This window comes from Macrotis lagotis, chromosome X (genome assembly GCF_037893015.1).
Source record: "Macrotis lagotis isolate mMagLag1 chromosome X, bilby.v1.9.chrom.fasta, whole genome shotgun sequence".
Taxonomy (NCBI): Eukaryota; Metazoa; Chordata; class Mammalia; order Peramelemorphia; family Peramelidae; genus Macrotis; species Macrotis lagotis.
Genome location: NC_133666.1, coordinates 612,296,212 through 612,322,070, shown reverse-complemented (window position 1 = coordinate 612,322,070; position 25,859 = coordinate 612,296,212). Strand labels below are relative to the sequence as shown.

The 25,859-nt window shown below is 35.5% G+C and overlaps 1 protein-coding gene across 4 annotated transcripts in view; it reads left to right on the top strand.

The window, feature by feature from the left end:
- PTK2 (protein tyrosine kinase 2) overlaps positions 1–25,859 on the top strand; it is a 420,621-nt gene that overhangs the window by 53,967 nt on the left and 340,795 nt on the right. The window lies entirely within an intron of this gene.

The window sequence follows — 25,859 nt, the reverse complement described above, 5'->3', positions numbered from 1 at the left end:
TTAACCATCTATGATTACAGGTTTACCATTAATTAGCCTACACTTTGTCCTCAAAGTATCATGAATCTGTCAAATGCCTTCCTAGATCAGATATATTTCATCTATGAGATACTTATCTTTGGTGTCTATTAGGCATTTTATTTAAAAGAATAGCTACTGAGCCCTTCAGATGGATATTCTGTCCCTTTCATTACACAGGCTTTCAAAAACAGTCCTATAGTTTGTAGCCCCCAACAGCTGTCTGTACAGCTCACCATTGTGACTTTCTTTTTTGCAAGTTACACACCTGTTTTTACTCAAAAAAAGCCAGTACGTTTTTGGTCTCTATAAGACTAGCTGACTCCTGCTTCTTTCTAGATTCTACAGTCATGACATTGTTTAAAGCTTTGCTTGTATAAACTCTCACCAATTTCCCTGTCATCTGGAAGAATGAACAGTTTCAAATATTACTAATCCTATTAATAAGTCTTTGGGTAACCCTGAAAAACATCCCTGTAGAATACTAGAGATATCAAAATCACTCAACAGGTTTGTGATATTAGAAAAAGCCAATTTAATAGAACAGACAGCCATTTGAATATCCTATCAAATATTTTTCACATGTTCTGACAAGTAGAGTGGCATTGCAGTCATTGTTTCAGAAAAAAAAGGAATATTTTTTGTGATTTAGGTAATTTTTAGGGTTTTTTTGCCTGTGTGGAAGATGGAGTGGAAAAGGGAAGAGACAAGAAGTACTGAGTCCTGTTATAGGCAGTATAGTTAAGTGAAAGATGGTGGAGATCTGAACTTTGTGATTAGAGAACAGTTGTGAAAGATTGTTGAGGGTATAAGTAATTTGACTTGACAGTCAGTTGTATGTGAGGAGGGGTAAGTGAGGGACAGTAAAGAGTTGAGGATAATTTTCAAGTACTGACCATTAGTGATTGAAAGGATGGAGTTATTCTCAAGTTTGGAAGGTTAAGATTTGTTTCAGGAAGGAAGATACTAAATGACTTTTATATATCTTATGGGGCATTGACGTGAAAATTTTCTCTTTTAAAAATGTTTTTATTGATGTCATTTATTTTTTCATCATCATAGTTTCCCCCTTGTTTCCCTCCCCATCTCACAGAGAGCCTTCCTGAATAAAAAAGTTTTTTTTAAATCGAAAAAATAAAGGAACAATATTCTGTACAATCAATCAAAGCTTTGAAAAATTCTTAAAATATACAGGGTGTAATATCTATGAATCTCACACCTTCAAGGGTAGATTGGGAGTCTATTCTCATATTTCCTAATTTTCTTACTCCCATTATTTTTCCCTTTTAGCCATTGACTCCATTTTTACAATATATTATATTTTCAAAATCAGCTCTCTCCTGTGCTTCATCTATAAAAGCTCCTGCTACCTGGTCTATTAAATGAGAAGTTTTATATGAATATTATGAATATCATTTTTCTATGCAGGAATACATGCAGTTCATCATCATTAAGTCCCTCATATTTTACCCTTCTCCTCCACTTTCTATACTTTGCTGAATCCTGTATTTGAAGGTCAAACTTTCTGTTCAGCTCCGGTTGTTTCAACAGGAACAGTTGAAATTCCCCTGGTTAATTGAAAGTCCATCTTTTCCCCTGGAAGAAGATGTTCAGTTTTGCTGGGTAGTTGATTCTCAGTTGCATTCCAAGCTCTTTTACCTTCCAGAATATTATATTCCAAGCCCTGTGAACCCATAATCTAGTTGCTGCTAAGTCCTGTGTGATCCTGACTGCAGCTCCACAATATTTCAATTGTGTTCTTCTGGCTGCCTGTAATATTTTCTCTTTGACTTGGGAGTTCTGGAACTTGGCTATAATATTCCTAGGGATTGTTTTTTTTTTTTTTTTGATCTCTTTCTGGTGGAGATTGGTGGAGTCTCTCAATTTCTATTTTGCCCTCTGCCTCTAGGATATCAGGGCAATTTTCCTTTAAGAATTCTTTAAAAATGAAGTCAAGGCTCTTTTCCTGATCGTGACTTTCAGGGATCCCAATAATTTTAAAATTATCTTTCCTAAATTTGTTTTCCAGATCAGTTGTTTTTTCAATGAGATGTTTCACATTTCCTTCTAATTTTTCATTCTTTTGGTGTTGAAGTATTATGTCTTGATTTCTTGTAAAGTCATCAGCTTTGTTTAGCTCCATTCTACATCTGAAGGATGTGTTTTCCTCAGAGAGCTTTCTTATCTCTTTTTCCATCTGGCCAATTCTGCTCTTTAAAGCATTCTTCTCCTCAATAACTTTTTGAACTGTTTTATACATTTGACCTATTCTGGTTTTTAACATGCTATTTTCTTCAGCATTTTTTGGATCTCCTTGACTAAGCTGCTGACTTCTTTTTCATGTTTTTCCTGCATCTCTCTCATCTCTTTCCCCAATTTTTCTTCCATCTGCCTTTCTTGATTTCCAAAATCTTTCTTTTGAGCTCTGTCATAGTCTGAGCCCAGCTTCCATTTTTCTTGGAGTCTTTAGATGCAGGAGCTTGTACTTCCTCATCTTCAGATTGAATATTTTGATCCTCCTTGGGATCATAGAAAATGCATTTCTCAGTGGTGTTCCTCTTCTCTGTTTATTCATTTCTCCAGCCTATTCCTGGTTTTGGGGTGCTTCCTGAGCTTTTGAGTATTATTGGGACTCCCCTCCCCACAAGGATCTTAGTATGTGAAGCTCTGACTTCCCTCCTGGTCTGTGAATGACCACAATTGCACCCCTCTGCCATGGAGTTGAGGTGGGGGGGGGTGCCCTGCTGTTCTATGGGGGCTTAGTCTGCGATCAGGATATGAATGTGGTCAGAGCCCCAGAGTCTTGTTCCAGGGACAGAGGACAGATTTCAGAAATCTTTCTCCACTCCCCTACCTTTGGTGCGCTGAGCACTCAAGGCTCAGTTGCCTGGGGGCTCCATGTCTGCTTCCATTTTCTGGATTTGGACTGCCTTGGATCCACCCTGCTGAGCTGACCAGGCTGACTGCCACAACTGCCCAGAGGGCCTGGGCTTTGTTTGCTTGCTTTGGGCAGAGTCCCCTCCACTGATACTCCAAGTTATGCCTGGTGCTTCCCAGAGTGTAGGTCAGGAAACTGCCCCAACTGCTGTGAGCCGTGGCTCCCAGGTGCCCTGGGGCTGCCTCTGGGAGGCTGAAGTTTCTTCACTCTGGTGGGCAACCCCTCTAACCCCATGGAGCAGAGCCTTTCCACTATTTTCCAGGTTACCTTGGTCTGGAGAATTGCCTTACTGGATCTTTTCTGTGGGTTTTGTCCCTTAAAAATTTAGTTACAGTCATAATTTAAGATTTTTGAAATATTATGGTGTGAACACCTAGGAGAGGCTCTTCTCTTGTTGCCATTTTGGCTCGGCCCCCTCCATTCAGTTTAGATGTTTTTGTTTTTGTTTTTGTTTTTGTTTTTTTGGTTTGGTTGTCCTTTCCATTTACATTCTTGTAGTCATTGTGTATATTATTTTCTTGGTCAGTTTATTTTAGTTTGCATCCTTTCACGTAGAACTGTTCTTTTTCCTCTGTGTTCATCACATTCATTATTTCTTATCACGCAGGAATACTCCATTATATTTATGTACCACAATTTGTTTAATCATTTATCAGCTGATGGCATCTATTTTGTTTCCATTTCTTTGCTATCACTAAAACAGCTAAAATATTTTGACTTATGAACTTTCTTCTTATCGATGACTTTCTTGGGGTATCAGCTTCAGTAAAAAAGGAATATGAAGTCTCTAGTTTAAGAGGCATGGACATTTTAGTTGCCTTATCTGCATAAGTCCAAAATGCTTTCCAAAATGTATCATTTCACAGTAACCACTATCAATGTCTTAGTGTGTCTATCATCCCACAGCCCCTGACTAATGTCATTTTTTTTCTTTGTCAGTTTACAGGGTAGGAGCATTCTTTCATGTGTTTGTGAATACTTTGTCATTCTTCTGATTTTTTTTGATAACTTCATATTCTCATCTTTTTTAAGGTTTTTGCAAGGCAAATGGGGTTAAGTGACTTGCCCAAGGCCACACAGCTAGGTAATTATTAAGTGTCTGAGACTGGATTTGAACCCAGGTACTCCTGACCCCAGGGCTGGTGCTTTATGCACTATGCCACCTAGCCGCCCCCCATATACTTCATAGTAGGGAACTTTAACATATACATTGATGCTACCTCCACCACAACTTTTCCTTTCTATTTTCAATCTACTCAATTCCTATGACCTATTCCTCTATTCTACTTAGCTACAGAAAGATCTCATCACAGCAAGTGTTCCACGTCCAAGTACAAGAACTTGGGAGAAAAGGAGGATTATGGTGCCCTTGATCATGGTAGGAAAGAGGGAAGGATTTTTGGAGAAAGATGATGAGTTCAGTATTAGACATGTTGAATTTAATGAATGGTTTAGTTTTTTGGAAAGTATAAAGTAAATTCCTTAGCTGAAAAGGTGAGGGAAAGGGGTGCTGTAGGAAGCTTCCTGAAGGATGAAAGGTTTGGAATAATTTGAGTAGGTAAGACAGGGAATTGTTTAGAGAGATATAAAAGGATTAACTTTGTGTAATTAATGGTCAATTGAAATTTTGTAATGGAAATCTGCTGATTTAGTCAGGATAATTTTATGATTTTTCTCTAACTCATTTCAGCAGCATTGAAATAGGAGCAAGAAAGATAGATGGTAGAAGGAATCAGAAATTATAAATAGTCAAGGCATGGAATAACAAGAAAATGTGAGTGGAGAAGGTAGCATAGAGTTAAACTGACTCATCAAGAGTTAGAGATAGGATAGGAAGGAGAGTATAACCAGCTCAGGAATAATAACCTAGGAAAGTACTGAGGAGTTGAGGAATTAAAAGTCATGGTAAGAATATGGAATTGATTTTGGTGTTCATAAAAATGTCATAGGAAAAGCTGAAGTTATTTAAGAATTCTTGTATTTGGACGTGGAACACTTGCTGTGATGAGATCTTTCTGTAGCTAAGTAGAATAGAGGAATAGGTCATAGGAATTGAGTAGATTGAAAATAGAAAGGAAAAGTTGTGGTGGAGGTAGCATCAATGTATATGTTAAAGTTCCCTACTATGAAGGCAGGAGCTGAAGTAGATGTAGACAGAAAGTCTACATGACATTCAATGGGCTCAATGAGAAAGGATGGAGAACATCCTGGAGGTTGGTAGATCTACAGGGACTCTATTGGGTAGCAAATTTGAGAAGGAAGAGTTGCAGAGTTATGCTGTTAGCCTGGGAGTCTGGTAGACACAGTGGGGGAGCAAGAGAATACCAACTCCCTCATCATGACTGGTGAGTTGGGGATATGAAAAGGCAACCAGTACCAGGAAGGATGACCAACATTGTAGTGTCACTCAGAGGAAGTCAGGTCTCCTGAATAAGAAAGGAAAAAGCTTAAAATGACAATAAGTTTGTTAATTATGGAGCAAGCCTCCACATGTCTTCACATGGCCAAGTTGAAAGGTCCATCTAGATGGGAAATTGGGCAGGTAAGGTTGAAGCTGATGCGAATAAGAGAGGAGCAGCCAGTTGGGAATGGGGAACAGTGTTGGTTCATTGGAAGATTTAAAATTACTGGAATGGGTAGAATATTATGAAAAAGAATTTTGCTTATCATTAGTCAATGAATCAAGAGAAGTTCACTGAGACAATCAGATAATTAGACTATTTGAGGTCCTTCTTTTAGATGCATTCTCACAGCCCATGGTATATTGTGTCCTGTGAGGATCTAGAAGCTTTATTTCACAGTAGGTGGGATCCCATGGAGATGTAGCAAGGAGTATTGGATCAGAAGGCAGGAAATGGTAGCATCTGGAAGAAATATTTAGGGTCCTTGCAGCATGGTTGTTGGAGCCTAGAGGAGGCCCTGGAGCAGAAACAAAACCTAGAAGCATTAGGACTATTAACTCCTGGGAGTAAGAATGAAGCTTGAGTGAGGGCTGAGGTCTGAGGGAACTCCTGGGGGGGGGGGGTGAACAAAGGAGCGGGAGCAGATAGCTCCATTTTTCTCCTTTTGCTTTTCAGTCTTTAATAATCTGTCTAATGACCTCTTTATTCAACTGAAAAAGCTCTCTTCAGAGTTATCAAAGAACTTGAATTATAAAATTTCATCACCTTTTCTCTATCCAGATCCTTATTGGATTTGGAACTCTAGATATCCTATCTGACTTTTTTAATGTATTGGTTAATTTTGCTGAACTGTTTTTCTCCATCTCTTTCATTTGTTATAAGGGATTTTGACTTTCTGGAAGGGAATAAGAGAATAACATATTAGGGAAAAAATGTGATATCCAAACTAGACAGAATCCTCCAGAGGTAGTCTAATTCTGATAGAATACAGTTCTACTATCAGCTCCTTATTTAATGTAGCAAGATTACATTAGAGGTTGTTGGATTTTTTTGACTGCCATATCATATTTTTCATTCATTGAGATTGTGAACTATTAACTCTTCTCCAATCTTTTTCATTATGAACTGCTTTCTAGTGAGTCCTTCACCATTTTATTGTCAAGTCAATTTCTTTTACCCAAGTATAACATTTATTCCTTTTAAACTCTATCTTTTTTACATTAAGCAGAGTTTTCTAGCCTGCCTCATGCTTTTTGGATCTTGAATCTGTCATCCATTGTGTTACTTCCTGGCTCTGTGTCAGCTGCATATTTGATAAATATACCATCTGTGCATTTATTCAAGTAATGATAAAAATATTTAATAGCACAGTTTCCAGCACAGGTCTCTAGGTCATTTCACTGGATTTGGACTAATATATTGATATAGAAGCATTAGAAACTACTTTTTGAGTTGGATTCCTATGTATTTATATTATCATTTAACCTATATCTCTATCTTTGTGTAAGAATTTTAAAACAGAACAAGTTGTCTCCTTCTAATGCTGCCATTCTCTGAAATCTGAAGTAGCTCCTTATCATCTCTTTAGCCTTGTATCTACAATTCCATAATAAGAGTCCTATCTACCTTTCCAGTCATACTTCATATTATTTTCGTTCATGGTTTCTTAATTCTAGACATAGTGACCTTTCAGCTCTTCCCTGTCTGTGATGTTCAATCTTCTGTACAAGAGGTGGCCATGTTTAAAGTGCTGTCTGGCTTCACTCTACCTCTTGGACTCCTAGCTCTTTTCTTTTGTTTTCTTTTTTCTTTTTGTTTTGCTTTTTGCAATGCAATGAGGTTAACTGACTTGCCCAAGGTCACACAACTAGATAATTATTAAGTGTCTGAGGTCAGATTTGAACTCGGGTCCTCCTGACTCCATGATTGGTGCTCTATCCATGGCCCCTACTCTTTTCAGAGCACAACTCCCATGTCTTCTCCTACAGAGGATCCTTTCCATGTTCCCCAGAATTACTAAAATTCTTCACCTCTTGAAATTGTTTTATAATTTTATATGTACTTTGTGATTGTTTGCATTTTTTATATTCCCTGTCCCTCCATAGAATATAACTTCATTGATGACAGAGAGTGACTAGTTTTCCCATACATATCTATATCCCCATTGCCTAGTACAATGCCTGATTAAAAAATGTTGAATTTGTGATTGAATTTTCAAATGGTTAAATGAATGTTGTTGCTGAAAAGAGAGAAGACTCTCTGTCATTCATAGTAGGAAGCTAGAATCAGTGTGGTATCTATAGGCATCTCTTTAATGACAACCCAAAGATGTTACTTTCATACAGTCCTTTTTCATTTGTGCCAATAGGAACCTTGCTGCTGAAATAAAAATCATTCTATTTTGGAAGTGCCATCTGGTATCTTGTGCTACAGAGTGAAGAAAAAAATTACAAAACTATGTTGATATGGCCCAGTACAAATTTATATATTTTATACATAAGCATATATAAAATATATATATTACATAATATACATAATATGAGTCATATATTTGGGTGTATATATATATATATATATATATATATGTGTATAATTCATATATTTGCATAATCTTAATTTGGTCCTGAATGTGACAAGGCTATCCTTTTATGCCTTCTTATTCTTTTTACTTAATTGTCTTACAAACCACAGTGACTTTTCCCAAAAAACCTTTCATCTCCCATTAAATCACCTATGACTCTCCTCCCTCCTTCCTTTCAACCGAGAATCTTCTCTCATCTTGAAAAAATGGAGACCATTCATTGAGAACTCCTTCTCTCCTCTTCATTTCTCATCATTAAGCTGCCTTCTCTTCTCCTCTTCATCCCTTTCAATTCTGTCTCCCATGAAGAGATCATTCTTGTGAAAGCAAAACATTCTACATGCACAAGTAATCCCAAACAATCTACCTTCTCCAGCAGATTGTTATCTTTTTTGAATCTGCTTTCACTAATCTTTAGTCTTTCCTTTTCTACTAACTCCTTTACTGGCTGTATACAAACATGTCCATATTTCGTACATTCATAAAACATTCAATCTTGTTAGACCACTAAGTCAAGTCCTAATAGCCACCAACTTATATGATCTGAGAAAACCCATCTATAGTCAATGCTTTTTTCTTTTCCTCTCACTCTCTTGTTGATTCTGTATTCTGATTTTTTGCCTAATCATTCTACTGAAATTGCTCTTTCCAAAATTAACAATGATTTCTTAATTGCCAAATTAAATGACCATTCTTATTACTCATTTTTCTTGACATTGCTATAGTTCTTTATATTGTTGATTACCCTCTCTTCCTTGATGTTCTCTGTTACCTAGATTTTTCTAGACTTGGGTTTCCTTTTTCCTGTCTCACCACTCCTTGTTCTCCTTTGTAGGATATTCATTTTTGTCATACCTGCTAACCATGGGTATCCCACAATGCTCTGTGCTGGATCTTATTCTTTCTCTATACTGTTTTACTTGATGTTCTCATCAGACTCTAGATTCAGTAATTATCTCTATGCAAATTATTTCTCAGATTTGCTAGTCTGGCCCTAGACACTCTTCTGACCTATATTTTTACATCTTCAATTACCTAGTGGACATCTTGAATTGAATGACCTGTATGCATATTAAACTCTTGTCCAAAATTAACTCATTCTCTTATCTCCAAAACACCCTGCTTATCCAAACCTCCTGGTTAACATTATTCACAAAATAGGTGTCAGCCTTGATTCTTTATTCTCTCTTATCCCACATACTTATAAGCATTTGCCAAGTTATCTTGTTTCTATCTTTGTAATATCTCTTAGATATACCTGGCCTGCATGTAGTAGTCTTCCATTTAGGCCTTATCTTTTCCCACTCCAGTCTTTACTCCACTTAGTTTTTAAATTGATTTTTCCCAAAATGTAAGTTTGACTACATCACACCCTCCAAGGACTTCCCATTACTTCCAGGATCAAAGATAAAATCCTCTGTTTGACTTAAAAAAATCTATAACCATCAGACTCCTTTCAACCTTTCTGATTTTACACTGTTCCTCTCCGTGTACTCTGCCCTCCATCGACAATTGTCCTTGATGTTCCTCATATATAACATTCCTTTTCCAGATTGTCCATTTTCACTGCCCAGACCTATGCCTGGAATTCTTTCCTTCCTCTTTCTCATTTCCTGCCTTCCTTGACTTCTTTTGGGTCTCAATTAAAACCCGCCTTCTGTAAAAATCTTTTATCAAAGATTGTAAAGCAAGAGGAAGTGTTTTAAATTGATGATTTTTCTTTTAATCCAAAGACATAAAAGCAAGAACATCCTGCTGGGTGACAGTTTCATCTTCTTAAAAAGAGGAAATCTTTGTTCCGATCATTTTCCCTTTTATAGTTTTCTTTCTTTTTCTAAGATGCATAAGAATTCTGTGTTACCATCTAAAGCAATTCAGTAGTAGAAAGCAAAAACAAGTGAGACATTTCATTTTAAAATGCTGTGTATATGGACTACATAACACTGTAGATTTTTGGTCCCTTAATTCTAGTGATTTCCCTCAGAAATTATCTCCAATTTATCCTGCATTTATTTTGTTACATAGCTGTTTACTTGTTGTCTTCCTCATTAGGGAATTTCCTTGATAGCAAGGACTATCCCCCCCCCCCCCTTTTTAAAGTATACCCAGGTTAGCTCAGTGCTTGGCAAATAAGTCTTCAAGAGATGGTTCTTAACCTGAATGGTTGATTTGGTGGAGCTCTTATTTTTAGGAAATTTTCCTTACCTTGAATTAAGATCTGCAGTACCAAAACTTTTACTCCACACCTTGTCCACTGCCTAGTCTTTCCTGGCAGAGAGGTCTTATTAATGAGCACCAGTCTGTCTGATAGAGTGCTGACTGGGAGTCAGAACTGCTTTCAAGTTTCACTTATGTTTGCAGCCTGGTGACTTTGGGCAATTCACTTAACCTTTCATTGTTGCCAGTAAAAAGAACATTGGCTATATATGTTGATATATTTGTTGATATATATGTTGACAAACTGGAAATTCAAAAAAATGTCTATCAAGTGAAAAAATGGTACACAAGTTAGAGCATATGAAAATAGTACTGTGCTACAATAATGAGGGAGACAATTTCAGAGAAACCTGGGAAAAAACTTGCATGAACACAGTGAAGCAAAGAAAACCAGTATAATTTATACACTGATGGCAATATTATAAAGATAAATAGCTTTGAAAGATCTAGGAATTTTGATCAATACAATGACCAATCACAATACAAGAGTACTTATAATGAATGTGAGAGGGAGAAGACAGGTATCTATTGATTTTAATTTTTTAAAAGTGTCCCCAGGTTAGTTCAGTGCTTGGCAAATAGGTCCCAAGTCCTCTTGACTTGAATGGTTGACTTGGTGTAGCTCTTATATTTAGGAGATTTTTCTCCTGCACCAATGAAATCACAGGACTAGATCAAAATGGGAGCAAAGATCAATCAGCAACTTTGAACAGTGCCTTACAAAGAATAGGCTCTTAGTAATAAGTATTTTTGAGTTGAATTAGAATAGCACTTTTTGCTTTGAGCTGAATAGAATTTTTCACTACCAAATCAGAAGTCAAGATATTTTAAAAGACATCTAAATTGTAGTTTGAGGGTCATAATTTAGGGATACTTAAAATATCTCAGAATAAATTCTGATTTGTGTAGCCACATCGTGTCCTGTTGGTTTCTTCTTCTCTGGTAACTTAAAAGTTATAAAAATGACTTTTCTTTAAAGTCATACAGTGAATTAAAAACTTTGGCAGGTCCCTAAAGCTTGTAAAGCTTTGAGGGCAGCCCTCATATGGTGACATTGGACTTTAGTTACTTACCCTTTCTGATTAATAATGTCCTTATTTTTAAAATTAATTTATACCCTCCATCATAATAACATAATTGAAAACCTTATAGTACCAAATAAATATAAACTATTATTATCATCATCTGAACCCCTGCCTAGTTAAGTTTAGAGAAACTTATGGTCAAATCAAATACAAAATGATAGTCTTCAGTTTGATGAACTAATTTTGGAAGCTGGAGAATAATCATTTAGGGACTTGACCTTTGTAAAGCCATCAGTTAGACACCAATCTTAGGGAAACACTAATTGTTTCTGGAGTCTCTGCACTTCTCCCTTAGTTGCCAAAAATAAGGACTTCCTTCCCTTTTCCACCAGTAATGAATTTTTTTTTTAATCTGTAGCATCTCATGAAGGCAGTTTACTATGTAGAAATACCCATATTAATGAAATTCCTGATCTTTGAAATACTCTTTCACTCAGCACAGCAGATCCCAAAACAGCATATGAAAAAGGTAGGTAAAATTTTCTTTGAGAGGAAACAGTGCCACCTACTGAATTGCTGGCACTGATTTTTGTAGTTCTTTTAGTTGCATCTCTCTGAAAACCAGATCTCCATCTGAAAAAAAAAATAATTGACCCTTGTATCTTATCATGTGACAACTCATCATGGAGCTTCCTCATTGATGTTTAGTTTACATAAAGAAAAGACCAACTAGGCTGTAATTTTCTCATAACTTTTTTAAATTAATTATTTTCAGAAGCAGGTAGAGAAAATTTAATTTTATATATTTTTTTGAAAATAGCGGCCAAGTAATATGTCTAGTGACCCAAATGGAATGTTAAAAAAAATTTTAAATCAATAGATAGTTGTGTTCTCCCTCTTATGTGTCATTAGAAGTACTCTAGTATTGTGATTGGTGTTGATCAAAATTCCTAGATCTTTCAAAGTTGTTTATCTTTACAATATTGTTATCAGTGTATAGATTGTACTGGTTTTTCTTCACTGTGTATCAGTTCATGCAAGTTTTCCTAGATTTCTCTGAAACTGTCCCCTTCATTAGTATGGCACAGTAATATTTTCATTTACTTTAACTTGTGTACTGTTTTTCATTGGATATTTCTTCATTTTCCAGTTACTTGCTACCATGAAAAGGGTTACTATAAATATTTTTGTATATGCGGATTCTTTCTTACATCTCTTTGTATGGGAGTATATGCCTTCTAATGGTATCTCTGTGTAAAGGGTTATCATAATGTAATAACTTTATGGGCATAATTCCAAATTGCTTTTCAGTAGGGCTAGACCAGGTTTTAGCCTCATGAAAAGGTTATTAGTGTACCTCTGTTCCATAACGTATATTTTTTATTTTGAGTATTTTTTTATTATTCCCCCTATAATTATATCAGACTTAAGGAATGTACATTACAAATACATTTTCCTAAATCACCAGAATTTCAACTGGTTTAGCTGAGGAAAGAACATCATTTCCCAGTGTCCCACCACTTATTTTTAGTTCTGAATTTTTTTTCCCCTAGGATTAAAAAAGTTCATCTCTTAGTTAAGAGATTGGAGTAGTTTAAAATAAATTCAAGAAGTATTTAGCAAATAGATGTTTGTATAAGATACTAATTTATGATAAAAGACAAACATCAAGAGGTCCTTTCCTTTATGACTGGGGGAAAAGTTAGTATGGCATGTATGTACATAAGTAAATTGGATGTATATGGGATTTTTTTTTAGTTTTTTTTTCTTTTTGGTAAGGCAATGGATTTAAGTGGCTTGCCCAAGGCCACACAGCTAGGTAATTATTAAGTGTCTGAGGCCAGATTTGAATTCAGGTACTTCTGACTCCAGGTCCAGTGCTCCATACACTGTGCCACCCAGCCTCTCTGTAGGATTTTTATTGATAATATTTTTATTAAATAGCATTTGCATTTTCTAATACATAGAGCCAAAACCATAGACTTAGAATTGTTGTTATTAATATTATTATTTCTTCCAGGAAAAATGATTATGATTTGGTCAATTACTAGAATCATGAAAGGGCTTATAGAAGAGATGCATCTGAACCAAGTCTTAAAGAAAGCTAGGGATTCTAATAGAAGGAAGGAAGAAAGGAGACCTTTCTTTAGTTTAGCACAGTTTTAGCACACAGTAGGCACTTAATAAATGCTGATCCCATCTGGTGTCAAAATTGTGTTATTTCTAGTGCCATGCAGCCTTTTCCCCACTGTAGTACAAGTGTGTCATCTATGGCTTAAAATATTGCAGTACTTTGTCTATTGGTCATCCCCCCCACCCACCCAAATCTCTTCCCATTACTAGCATCCTCCATGATGGTGCTCAAGTAATTTTCTTAAAGTTTAGGTTTCACAAGTTTTCATGCTTCCACCTACTCCCCACTTAATAAATTTATCTCTACATCTAATATACAATATAAAATTTTCCATTTCATATTTAAAACCCTTTACAACTTTCCCCTTCCTTCCTTTCCAGTCTTGTTATTTTTTAATCCGACATGCTATAATCCAGCTCTAATGACCTATTTGCTGACTTTGCACTGGGCACCCTTATCTCCTGTCTCCTGTACTAATTGCACTGACTTCTGCCCCAGTGCCAGAATATTATTCTTCCTCACCTTTTCCTCTAGCTAAAGTTTGCTAGTTGATTTGCTTAAAAAAACTGAGCTCAATCCCTGCCTTCTGCAGTAGGCCCTTGTTATTGCATGTTGTTTTTCCTATTCAAATATGAACTTGAGGGTAGAACCTGGTTTTTTCCTTTCTTTTCCCAACACCTACCCAAGGTGACAGGGATAAAAAACAACAGAACTATTAAGAATCAGTAGTGATATGGGGGTGTTTAGGTGGCATAGTGGATAAAGCACTGGCCCTGGAGTCAGGAGTACCTGGGTTCAAATACAGTCTCAGACACTTAATAATTACCTAGCTGTGTGGCCTTGGGCAAGCCACTTAACCCTGTTTGCCTTGCAAAAACCTAAAAAGAAAAGAGAGAATCAGTAGTGATAGTAATGGGGATGAAGACTTATCTGGGAGAAGGGCCACTTTATATTCTAATGCTTTGTGGGAAGAAGATTTTCTAGAAGACTTATTAGGGCAAAGTAGATTGAAAGAAACAGTGTCTTGGCTTCCACTGTAATGACTACTGTCTGACTTTGATTTGGGGGGAATTATATGCAATATTTAACTAGCCAGGTAGTGACCTGAACCTGACCATATGCGATTTTTGATCTGTAATTTCTTGGAGATTTACATGACCTTGTAGGATACATATGCAAAATGGTTTACATAAAAGGGCGCTGCCCTACTTGGGCACTTAAGCCTCTGGGCTTTCGCTGGAAGATTGCCTTTTTTCAGGAACATGAGCATATCAATTCGGTACAGTTCTTATTCTATTGATACTTCTGTTTAAGTTCAGGCCTTTCTGTAAGTTATAAAACTGGAAATGTAGAAAAAAACTGAGGGGGTTTTCCTTTCTTCCCTCCTTACTTTCTTGCTTCCTTTTTAAAAATATAAATATTTTATTTGTTTTCCAATTATATACAATAGTGGTTTCTACCAATCATGCATATATCAAAATTGTGTTGAGAGAAAAAATATCCTTAAGGAAGAAAAAAATATTAGAGATAGCAAAATTATGTAATGTATAAGATGACTTTTTAAAAATTCAAGATAATAATTGATCTTTGTTTAAACTCCACACTTCTTTCTCTGGATACAGATAGTATTCTGCATCATAGATCCCCTAAAATTGTCTCTGATCATTGCACCAATGGAGTGAGCAAGTCCATCAAGGTTGATCATTATCCCATTGTGTTGTTGGGGTGTTCAGTGTTCTTCTGGTTCTCATCTCACTCAGCAGCAATTCATGCAAGTTTTTCCAGGCTTCTCTGAAATCCTGTCCCTCCCGATTTCTAAAACCATAATGTTCCATCACATATATACACACCACAATTTGTTCAGCCATTCCCCAGTTGACAGGCATCCCCTCACTGCTATGAATATTTTTGTACATGTGGGATTTTTACACTTTTTCATGATCTCTTCAGGATATAGACCCAGTGGCGGTATGAGCACTGATAAGTTGTAAGATATTGGAAGATATTGTGTTCTACATTGTTGATATCCAGTTGTTTTAGTTGTGTCCAACTCTTTGAGACCCCATTTGTTGAAGTCATATCATACAGGTAGTCCTATGATTCTTAAATTTTTTTTCCTCAATCTGTTTTCTTATTCAGTAGTTTATACTAGAAGATAATACCTTATATTTTCTTTTATTTTTCCATTCTTTTCACTGTTTTAATTTTTTTTTGAGTGTGTGTGTGTGTGTGTTTCATGAAGTCATTGACTTCTATTTGTTCTTTTCTAATTTTCAGGTAATTTTTTACTTGGGCAGTTCTCATTTCTTTTTTCAGTATTTTTCTCTAGAGTTCTGATTTTATTGACAAAAGCAGTTTTTAGCTCTTTGGAAATTCTTCATCTCTTTTAGGAATCATAGCTCTCTCTCTTTTTTTTTTCTTTCTTCCAGGCTTTAGAGTTTGAAATCATTCTTTTCTTCTAGGTTTGTTTCGGAACTTCCCTGCTACCATAATAACTTTTTTTGGTGGGGTTCTTTTTGTTTGTTTATTTTTCCAACTTTCTTCCTGATTTTGAATTTAATGTTGGGGTAGGCTCTGTCACACTTTTGTAGGGAATATTTGTGCTTGTCCTGTTGCTGCTTTCTTGGGGATATTGAGTGTTGTGTTGTTCTAGGATCCCAGGGATAGCTCAGACTCAGAACCTGCAACTTTTAATTGTTTCCAAAGTGATAAGATACAGAGTAAAAGTTTTAATTGTTGTCTCACCTCTCATCCCTTCCCTCCCTCCAACGTGCTGCCCAACTATCCCCCCCCCCCCCCCAGCCCAAGCTTTTCAAGTTCCTGACCTGGGTTTGGGTTTGAACCACAGTAGATTGCAGCTGAACTCATCTAGTAAACTTAAGGCTCAGAGTGGCAGAACTGCCTTTGTGAATCCTCTGTAGCCTTTATTCTAGAAGACAGACAGCTAGAGGCTGTAATAGGGATTCCTCCCTGCCCTGGCCATCTGAGCCACATTGCTGTGATTGCTTTCGGAACCTGCTCTCTCTCATTACACGACCCAGGGCCTTGCATTAGTCTGCATATGGGGACATATCCTCATCTCATTCCATTAAGGATCTGTGACCTGGAACTGGGCAGTGGCTGACAAAACTTCCATTTGGCACCTGTTCCCATTGAGGTCTCCAGGGATAGGTATGGGACCCATTTTAGTGTGTCTCTTTCTCCCTGACTGCTCCAGGGTCTGAATGCAGACTTCTCTGCAGGACTCCCTGCTTAATTGGATTAGAAAATCAAATCATGGTGATTTCTCATTGAATTTCCACATCACAGTTCAGTCAGGTGGGTTTCCTATACCTTTTTGGAGCAGTTGTAGGAGAAAGCTTGCTACCCTGCTTCCTGCCGCCTCTCTGACAGGCACAGGAAGCCCTTTACAGTCTGGTCCTAATCTTTCTTGCAAGTCTGCCAGTATTAAAACTCTGCAGATGCTTTATATTTAGGGCAGACCCAGTGGCCTATTTGATATTTCCTAGACAAAATATTCTGAGATCCAGATCCGTTTACTTTTTGTTTTATTTCTTGACTAACACAGTTAGTTATACAACTCTTTTTTGACTTGAATTTTCTTTTTTATCTGCTGTTCTTTTCTTTTTCCTTTTCTAAATCATCATGCATGTCCCACTCCCTGCTGTTTATATTTGAAAGTTGTCCTGGACCTCTCTTTACATTTTCCCTCTCTGTAATTTTGTTAGTTGCCATGGTTTAAATTCTCACCACGTACAGATGATGCCTTAGTCTGTATATTCATCCTGAGCCTTTATTTTTAAGCTCCAATCTTATATCACTATTTATTGGATATTTTCAACTGAATGTCTTGAAGATTTCTCAAAATGAAAATGTCCAAAATGGGTCTCCTGTTTTCCCAGATAGTGATGTAATGGGTATAACATTGGGTCCTTAGTCAGAAAGACCTGAGGTGCCTACTAGCTTTGTAACCCTGGGCAAGTCACTTAACCTTTGTTTGCCTGCTCTTCAAATGTCCCAGGGCTATTGTCAAGATCCAATGAGATCATATTCGTAAACCATGCTTAGCTCACCTTACTGTTATATAAATTATTATTCCCTTTCCTTCTCTCTCACCTACCTTTCCCCTACACCTATCCCTCTTCCTATCTTTCTTGTTTCTGTGAAGGCAATCATTGGTCTAAGTCTTGATGATTCTATCTCCACAATCTCACATTCATTCCCTTCCTTTCACTCACAGGACTACTCATTCCTCTAGCCTGAACTACTATAATAACCTTTTAATAAGTCTCCTTAACACACTGTTTCTCTTCTTCAATCCATCCTTTATAGAGCTGTTAAATCACAGATCCGAGATGTCACTCCCTATATGGTCCCTCTAGGATGACTCACAAGCTTGTCTGATATCTAAAACTTTTCACTAATTCCAGTTCTCCTTTCTAGGCATGTTTCACATAACTTTATTTTAACTGCTCTCCATTCCAGCCAAAGTGGTGTTTACACACAGTCATTTATCTCTTATTTTTATGCCTTTTAGTAGGCATGCCCTATGCTTAGAATGAACTTCTTCACTTTCTTCAGAATCCTAAACTTCCTTCAGAAATCACATCCTACATTGAACTCTTTCCTGATTCTATAGGTTATTGTATCCTTTCCTCCTAGGTTGTATTTTATATACTTAATATATATTTTTCATTTATTTATTTATTTTCTTTCTGTGTTGTTTCTTTCCAATAGAATGCAAGCTCCTAGAATACTGGCGTGATTTCTCTTTTGTTTTTACAACTCTTTAAGACCTAGCATAGAGCCTTTATCATTGTATGTGCTTCATAAATGTTTGGATAAATCAATGACTTGAAACAGTTATAAGTTAAAAACTCCCTTTATAACATTAAGCATAAAGTACAAAATAGGATGAGGAATACTATGACTTTCCTTGGTAACAATACTTTCATAGATAAAATAGTGACTTGTGTCAAAGGACCAAATTCAAAATTTTAAGCAAAAACTTTCATCCTTAGGTATAAACTAAATTACACAGATTAATTTTTTTTATTTTTTTATTTTTTTGGTTTTTTTTGCAAGGCAAATGGGGTTAAGTGGCTTGCCCAAGGCCATACAGCTAGATAATTATTAAGTGTCTGAGACCGGATTTGAACCCAGGTACTCCTGACTCCAGGGCTGGTGCTTTATCCACTGCGCCACTTAGTCACCCCCACAGATTAATTTTTTTCAGTAAATTCTTGTTTTAGCTTTGCTTCTTTAAATTTTATGTAGTACAATATACAATTTCCTCAAGTAACTTCTTTGTGATAAATTTTAATACCCATCATACTGTATAAATATTTTTGAAGGTAAATAAATTGTTCATGGTGTTTCCAGCCCTGGTTTTCTAGCTGGGAAAAAAATAAGAGGCAAAAAATATTTTTTCTGGGGTAAATATAAATAAGACTGGTGTTTCCTCCTTTGGAAAAATCTTTGCAGCCTGTGTAACTTTAATTGAGATCCTGGAATGGGGTGAAAATTGCTTTTCTGTTGTTTTAAAAACTAATCAAGGCACTATTGATTCATTTACTATTTGCTTAACTCAAAGTAGCTGCTATTTCTCGCTTATTAGAGGGTCTATTGATCTTCACTCTACATATCAAATCTTTCATTATAAATTACCCTACTTCCTCATACACCGCAGCCAGACTAGTCTTTCTTTTCCTCACAGAAGGCATTTCATCTAAGCTCCATTCCTCTGTGGTCTAGTGCCTGGAATGTATTCCTTCTTTACTCAATACTCTGCCCTACTTTCTACAAGAAGCCTTTTCCTGGAAACCCTCCCTCCCCCCAAAAAAATTACTATTGCCCTATTTTTTGGGTATTTTTTATTTATTCTGTGCATAAACGCACACAGTCACATACATGGGAGGCATCTTGGCATAATGGAGAGGATTTTGAGTCAGTAGGCCTCCATCCAAGTTCAGATCTTATACACAACCTGGGCAACTTATTTTAACTTCATTACCCTCAGGCAACTCTAAGATTCTCAAGTTGAAATACTGATTTGCATTGGTAGGAGCTTCCTCTACACTTGGATGAGTGCATCTTTTCTCTTTGGGCATAATGGAAGTTTCTTGACAACAGGGGCTATTTTTTATCTCCAGTGCCTAGCAGAGTGATTGGCACATGAGTAGATACTTAATCAGTGCTTATCGATTGATAATCTGAAGTCTTTGATTAAAGCCTGTATTTTCTTTTTTTTAAATTTCATTTCCTTTTTTTCCCAATGAGATGCAAAAATAGTTTTCAATTTTGATCCTTTTGCAAGTTTTTGAATTCCACCTTTTTCTACCACTTTTCCCTACACCCTCCCCATGGCAGTGAACAATCTGATATAGATTGTACATGTACAATTGTGTCTAACCTATTTCCATTTTAGTCATGTTGTGAAAGAATTAGAACTTAAGAGAGGAAAAAACCTATCAGAAAGAAAAAGTACAAAAGAAGTTTTGAAAAGTGAATATAGTATTCTTTGCATACTTTTCTTTGGTCATAGTTTTTTCTCTGGATGTGTTTGAAAGTCTTTATTTTCAGTCCATTTAGCAAACATTCGTCAAGTTTGTCTTATACCACTGGCACTATGAACAGAAAAACAAAAGCCTAAACAATACTTGCCTTAAGGGAACTTATATTCTACTAGAGGAACCTCTTTCCTGCTTATGAAGAGCAGTACTTTGCAGTTCATATTAATGAATTTTTATCAAACATTGAATAGGTATGCAACAGAAAACTAGAAGCAGATGGAGTGAATAACATGTAAATGTAGAAGGGATGACATAGATTAATTTTTCTGCTTCTTTATGTGTGAGGGCTACTGTAGGATGTCTGCAATTACAGCTACTACACACAATTATGGTAAAAATATGCCAGAATAAAAGTCTCACATAATGATTGTTAGATATCCCCCTCCCCGCTGAAATAACAGACATGATTTCAACTAATTATTTTGCCCTTTTGTATAGTCTAGTCTATAAGTTGCGAAGTGATAATGTCTTGCTCAATATCTGGAGCAGTAGTATTTGCCTTTGGCATTAGAAATAGGAGAATGGGTATTTGACTTGAAAGAGAAAGAGGAACAAAACAAAACAAAATAAACAACACAATCTGAATGAAGGTATATTCATTTTTAGAAAAATTTCCTTGTTTTTCCTTCCTATCCCATAGTTTTCTTTTCCCTTAGTTCTAATTCCTCATATAGAAAATGACTAATATGTAAACATGTTAAACACAAATGTACATGTATATTGTTCACTAGACTGCTTGCTGCTGAGGATAGTGAGAAGAGAGGGTGGAAGAAAATTGTGTTAACACACATATATGCATGTATATGATTGTTGAAAAACTTTCATAACATGTAATTGGAACAATAAAATAAAATATCAATTAAAAAAATGAAAGCAAGATAAAGAGGGAGAAATCTAAAGATTAGCAGCAAGTTGGCACAGGGGATAGAGTGCTGGGCCTGGAGTCAGGAAGACTCATCTTCCTGAGTTCTAACTTGTTCTCAGATGTTGGTTGGGTGAACCTGATCAAGTCACTTAACCCCATTTGCCTCAGTTACCTCATCTACAAAAAATGAGCTGGAGAAGGAAGTGGCAAATCACTTCAGTATCTTTGCCCAGAAAACCCCAAATGGGGTCATGAAGAATTAGACATAACTGACAGATGCCTGAACCAACAAAAGGTTGTTTTGGATGGAGATGATGTATTAATCTGTCTGGTAGCATCTGTGTGTATGAACTAAAAAAGAAAAGCCTGTTTATTGATTTAGTTCAGCAAGATTTATTTTAGTCAAATAAGTTGTGCATTTTTTTCTTGTTTTTCAACTCTTCCCCAAAATTAAAGCTAATACTAATTATAATTATATTATATTAGCTAGTCTTTAGCCAGTTTAAGGATTGTGGATTTGTTAGAGGATTCCCAAAGAGAAAAGTAAGATTAATTAAGACAATGTTAGCATTGGAAGGCATGAAGATCATAGGTTGGTTTTGGTGTGTGTTGAGCATTTAAAATATTGAGAATAAAGATTTTGTTTATAAAAAGGGTAAAATGGGGTGACTAAGTGGTGCAGTGGATAGAGCACTGGCCCTGGAGTCAGGATGAACTGAATTCAAATGTGGCCTCAGACACTTAATGATTACCTAGCTGTGTGGCCTTGGGCAAGCTACTTAACCCCATTGCTTGCAAAAACCTAAAAAAAAATAATAAAAAAATAAAAAGGGTAAAGGGAGAGGTGGCCCACCTCTATTAGATCTAAAACTATACTATAAAGCAGCAGTCATCAAAATTGCCTGGTACAGGATAAGAAATAGAATAATGGATCAGTGGATTAGTATAGATGCAAAAGAAACTGTAGTAAATGACTACAGCAATTTGTTGTTTGACAAACCCAAAGACATCAGCTTCTGGGATAAGAACTCACTATTTGACTAAAATTGTTGGGAAAACTGGAAAATAAAATGGCAAAAACTAGCCATAGACCCACATCTCACACCCTCTACCAAAATTTTACATGTGAAGAAGACAGAAAAGTTTATTATGATGTAGAGGATTGTGTCAAAATGCTAGGACTTACAATATCTGCCCTACAACATCTCAAGAAAACTTAAAATTCCATCATTAATTGGCAAAATAAGGAGAACTACCTGAGGATTTGTCTACCCAAATCTTGAGATAAACAAGCAGGGACAGGTTAGAAGCCCAGTGAAAGAAGACCCAAGGTAACTGGAGAGGTCCAGCACTCAGCAGGACTCTCAGGAGAAGGGAACCAAAGAAAAGACCAATTCAGGAAAACAGAAATAGGGCACCGGACACTCCAGAAGCAGACAGAAAGAACCTAATACAAGGGGCAGAAGAAGCAGCAGTCCCTCCCTCAGTCCTTGAAAAGTCCAAGAATTCCTTGAAATAGGAGCCCAATTTTCATCATGACCCTCAGGACTTTACAGGACCTGTCCACAGTAATCAGTTCTTCTTCCCACAATCTAGACACTAAGGTGGTTGAGATGAATACACCAAGGAAAACACCAAATTCTCGAGGAACTACCTAGGATAAGATTTGCAAACTCTAAGGAAGAGAATGTCTGCATTACAAGTCCAATTAAAACTTAAAAAAAAATTCTCCAGCCATAAAGACCGTAAGAGTTGATTTATGAGTAGTTTGTTTCCATTGATGGGTTGAGGTATGATTTTTTTTTGTTATTTTTTTTAATCTTATTGTGCTGTTTGTTCTAAAGGTTAAGGCCCAATAGAATACAAGTATGTGGGAATATTAATGATACCCTTAATTGCTGTTCAAGTTAGGTCTCAGATGGGGTTGTTGTTGTGGATATCTGAGAAACCTTGTTAAGAATTCCTCACCCCGCAAAAGATAAAAAGCTTTGTTGTGTAAATCAGCATATTTGAGATTTTGAGATATTTGAAGTGCAATGGGGTAAGAGGGATTACATTTTTAGTTTTCTAGATTTCAAAGAGTATAATCAGTAGGTGGAACTTAAATAGAGGTATATTTAAAAGGATCACAGATTTAGATGCGGAAGTTACCTTAAAGGTTATTTTATCCAACCCCTTTATGTTGTGAAAGAGAAAACTTGAGTTCTCCCACAGGGCCCTCTGGGTAGAAAGGCTCAAACTACCAAGGCAAAGCTTAATCAAAGTATCAGGAAAGAAAAGCTTTCATGGAAGAAACTCTCCTTAGCATTTAGCAGTTTAAGAAATGACATCTTAACCACTGTGCTGTCAGGAAACTAAAGGCTTGTCTTATTTCATGAAATATTCAAACAGAGATTGGATGAGTAATGGAGAGAATTTATGCTTTAGGTTTAGGAGGTAGATTTGATGCCTTCTAAAGTTCCTTTCAACTTTAAAATTCTAAGATTTTATGAAATTGTGGTTATCTTTCCACTGTCATTCTAGTGGAGGATACATCTAAGAGACTTATTGGGAATCTTTCAGACCTAATCTAGTTAGCTTTTTCTACTTAAATTCGACTTGATCCATAGTATAGGAAATCTCAAGTCCAATTAGCTTTACTATACAGGGTTTATATTTAAGATAGTTCTGGACCTTTATTTTTTCTATAACAAAACTACTTTCTATTACTAGCATATTGTTTTATTCTTTTGCCTTAAAAATTATTATAAAAGTTGCTGAACTAGTAATTAAAAATGCAAATAAACTTTTTTTTAGTTTTATACTATCATTTGCTCTTAAGGTTAATAAGCCCTGATAGACTACAAGTGTTTTAAATAGTTCTCTTTCATTATTAATATTTTTAAGTTTTCAGGTAAGAAGCACAGTATTTCAAATAGATAACTATTTCAGAAAACATGAAACTCCTTGTTTATTTTTATAGATTCAATGATTATGAGATTATTAAGGACATGTATATCATTTAAGTTGAAAAACAATGGTTTACTCTTTGTCTAACAATGTATTCTTTTTCACTGCTCTCCCTTCTTTCCCTATGCCTATTAGGAATAGAAGAGGTTAAAGGTTTGAAGTTTTTCCTCTAAAAGTATCATCTTTTCCTTTGTAAGGATCATTTTTTTAAATCCAAGGTGTGAGTGTTGGTGATTTTATTAATTAGAATAGCATATAAAGCATAGTAACATTTGAGTTTGTGATTACAACATTGATCATTATGGCTCTTCTTGTTTTAAGATTTATTGTGGCTGCTGCCAGATTTAGTAAAACACATTTACCCATCTGGCAGTGCAGAATTGTCTCGTCAGCTGAACCTAATGGACTTAGTAATGAATGCCTTTTGTTTGTAATGCCTGACTTGAGTGAAAGGAGACAAAAGAGACTGGTTTTGCTGTAGATCATGATTGACTACGATGAGAAATGCAGCTGCATTGCATTCGGTAATAAATCTTTGAAATATAATAAATAGCTAAATAGTGGGATATTAGAAATGGGAATATCATGTGAAAAATTATTGCATTGAAGAAATCATTTGTGTAGAAATCTACATGGAAAAATTGTACTGTGGTAAGTAACTGGCTAACTAATAACTTTGAGTAGTTTATGCTTTAAATGAGAGGATTTCATTCCTTGTAACACTATTTTGGGAACAGGAATATTTAACACATTTAAAATAGTACTTTTAACATAAACATATTTATACATTAACATTTATTTTTAGCATATATATATATATATATAGTTAACATATTTCTTTTTTCTTTTTTTCTGGATTGTTCTCCTTATCAAAGGAGTTCATACTTGTCCTTTAAACTATTTATGTCTTCTGTTTTGTATCTGAGGGTGAATATTCCATATTTAGTGTACAAGATAGCTCTTAGTAGACCCGTTTCATTGTCCTAAAGGTAAAACCTGAATTTGATCATTTCTGTATACTGAAAAGAGTTTTTGAACTAGCCTTGTATCTGAACATTTAAATAAGAGTTAGTTACAAATTTCTTAAAATTTTGAAGTTTGCACAAATTTTATATGAATAAATTATTATTAATTTAAAACTTTAATTTCATAGTATTATGAGTACTTAAATCACATCTAAATTAAACTTTACTTTTTCTTAATATCTCATGCTAGTACATAGGATTTGAAAATTATATGTCTGCTTTATGAAAATATGAACATATTTCTCAGTTATATTTTTACAAAACCTACCTAATAGACTGTTAAGTAAAATTTAAAAATGCATAGATTATATATGAATATGAATTCAGAGAATCCCTGTCTTGTTGCTGTCTCACATTCATATGGTCCTTATCTGAAAGTTAAGGGGATTTATTTTGCTTCAGGATTAAGGTTTAAGCTTATTCTGAGGTTCATATTTTTAATATTCTGTAGTTTTCCTGAGGTCTTTTTTTTTTTTTTACTTTTGGCCTTGGAAAAATAAAGTATGTTAATTAATATACTCTTAAAATCTATGTACTTTAAAAAATAAAAACAAAACCTTAATGCCCTAAAATTATTTTCTATAACTGTTGATTTAGAAATGAGTCAGTAGATTCAGTTCATTTGAACCCATAATTTACTAATATTTAATTGAATTGAACAATTGCATTTATAACTTAAAAACAAGTACAAATTCACTAAATTTGTATGAATACTTGAACTTTTTACTGTGTTCTTAATGTAACAGAATAAAATATCAAATCTTTTAATTTTTATAATTAATTTATAATTAAAGGCAAACCTCTCAGACTAAACTGTGTTCATCTTTTTATGAGGCAAGCTATAAGTTTTCCTCTCTCTTTCACCACTACTTTGGAAAACAGGCACATTTAGACATTGGTAAATGTCATCAAATTTTAAAATGCAAAGGTAACTTTTTTAATCACCTGAATTTTCTTTTCATTTTTCAGATGAGAGGATTTGAATTATAAAAATGGTAATACTTGGCAAGATCAGTTAGTGAAGTAAAAATATATTGTAAGCAGAAAATGTCAGCAAATTTTCTTTTAGTCATGGTTTTTATTAGATGGTTAGCTGTGTGAAATAGTGGAAAAACCCCCAATGGATTTGTTCT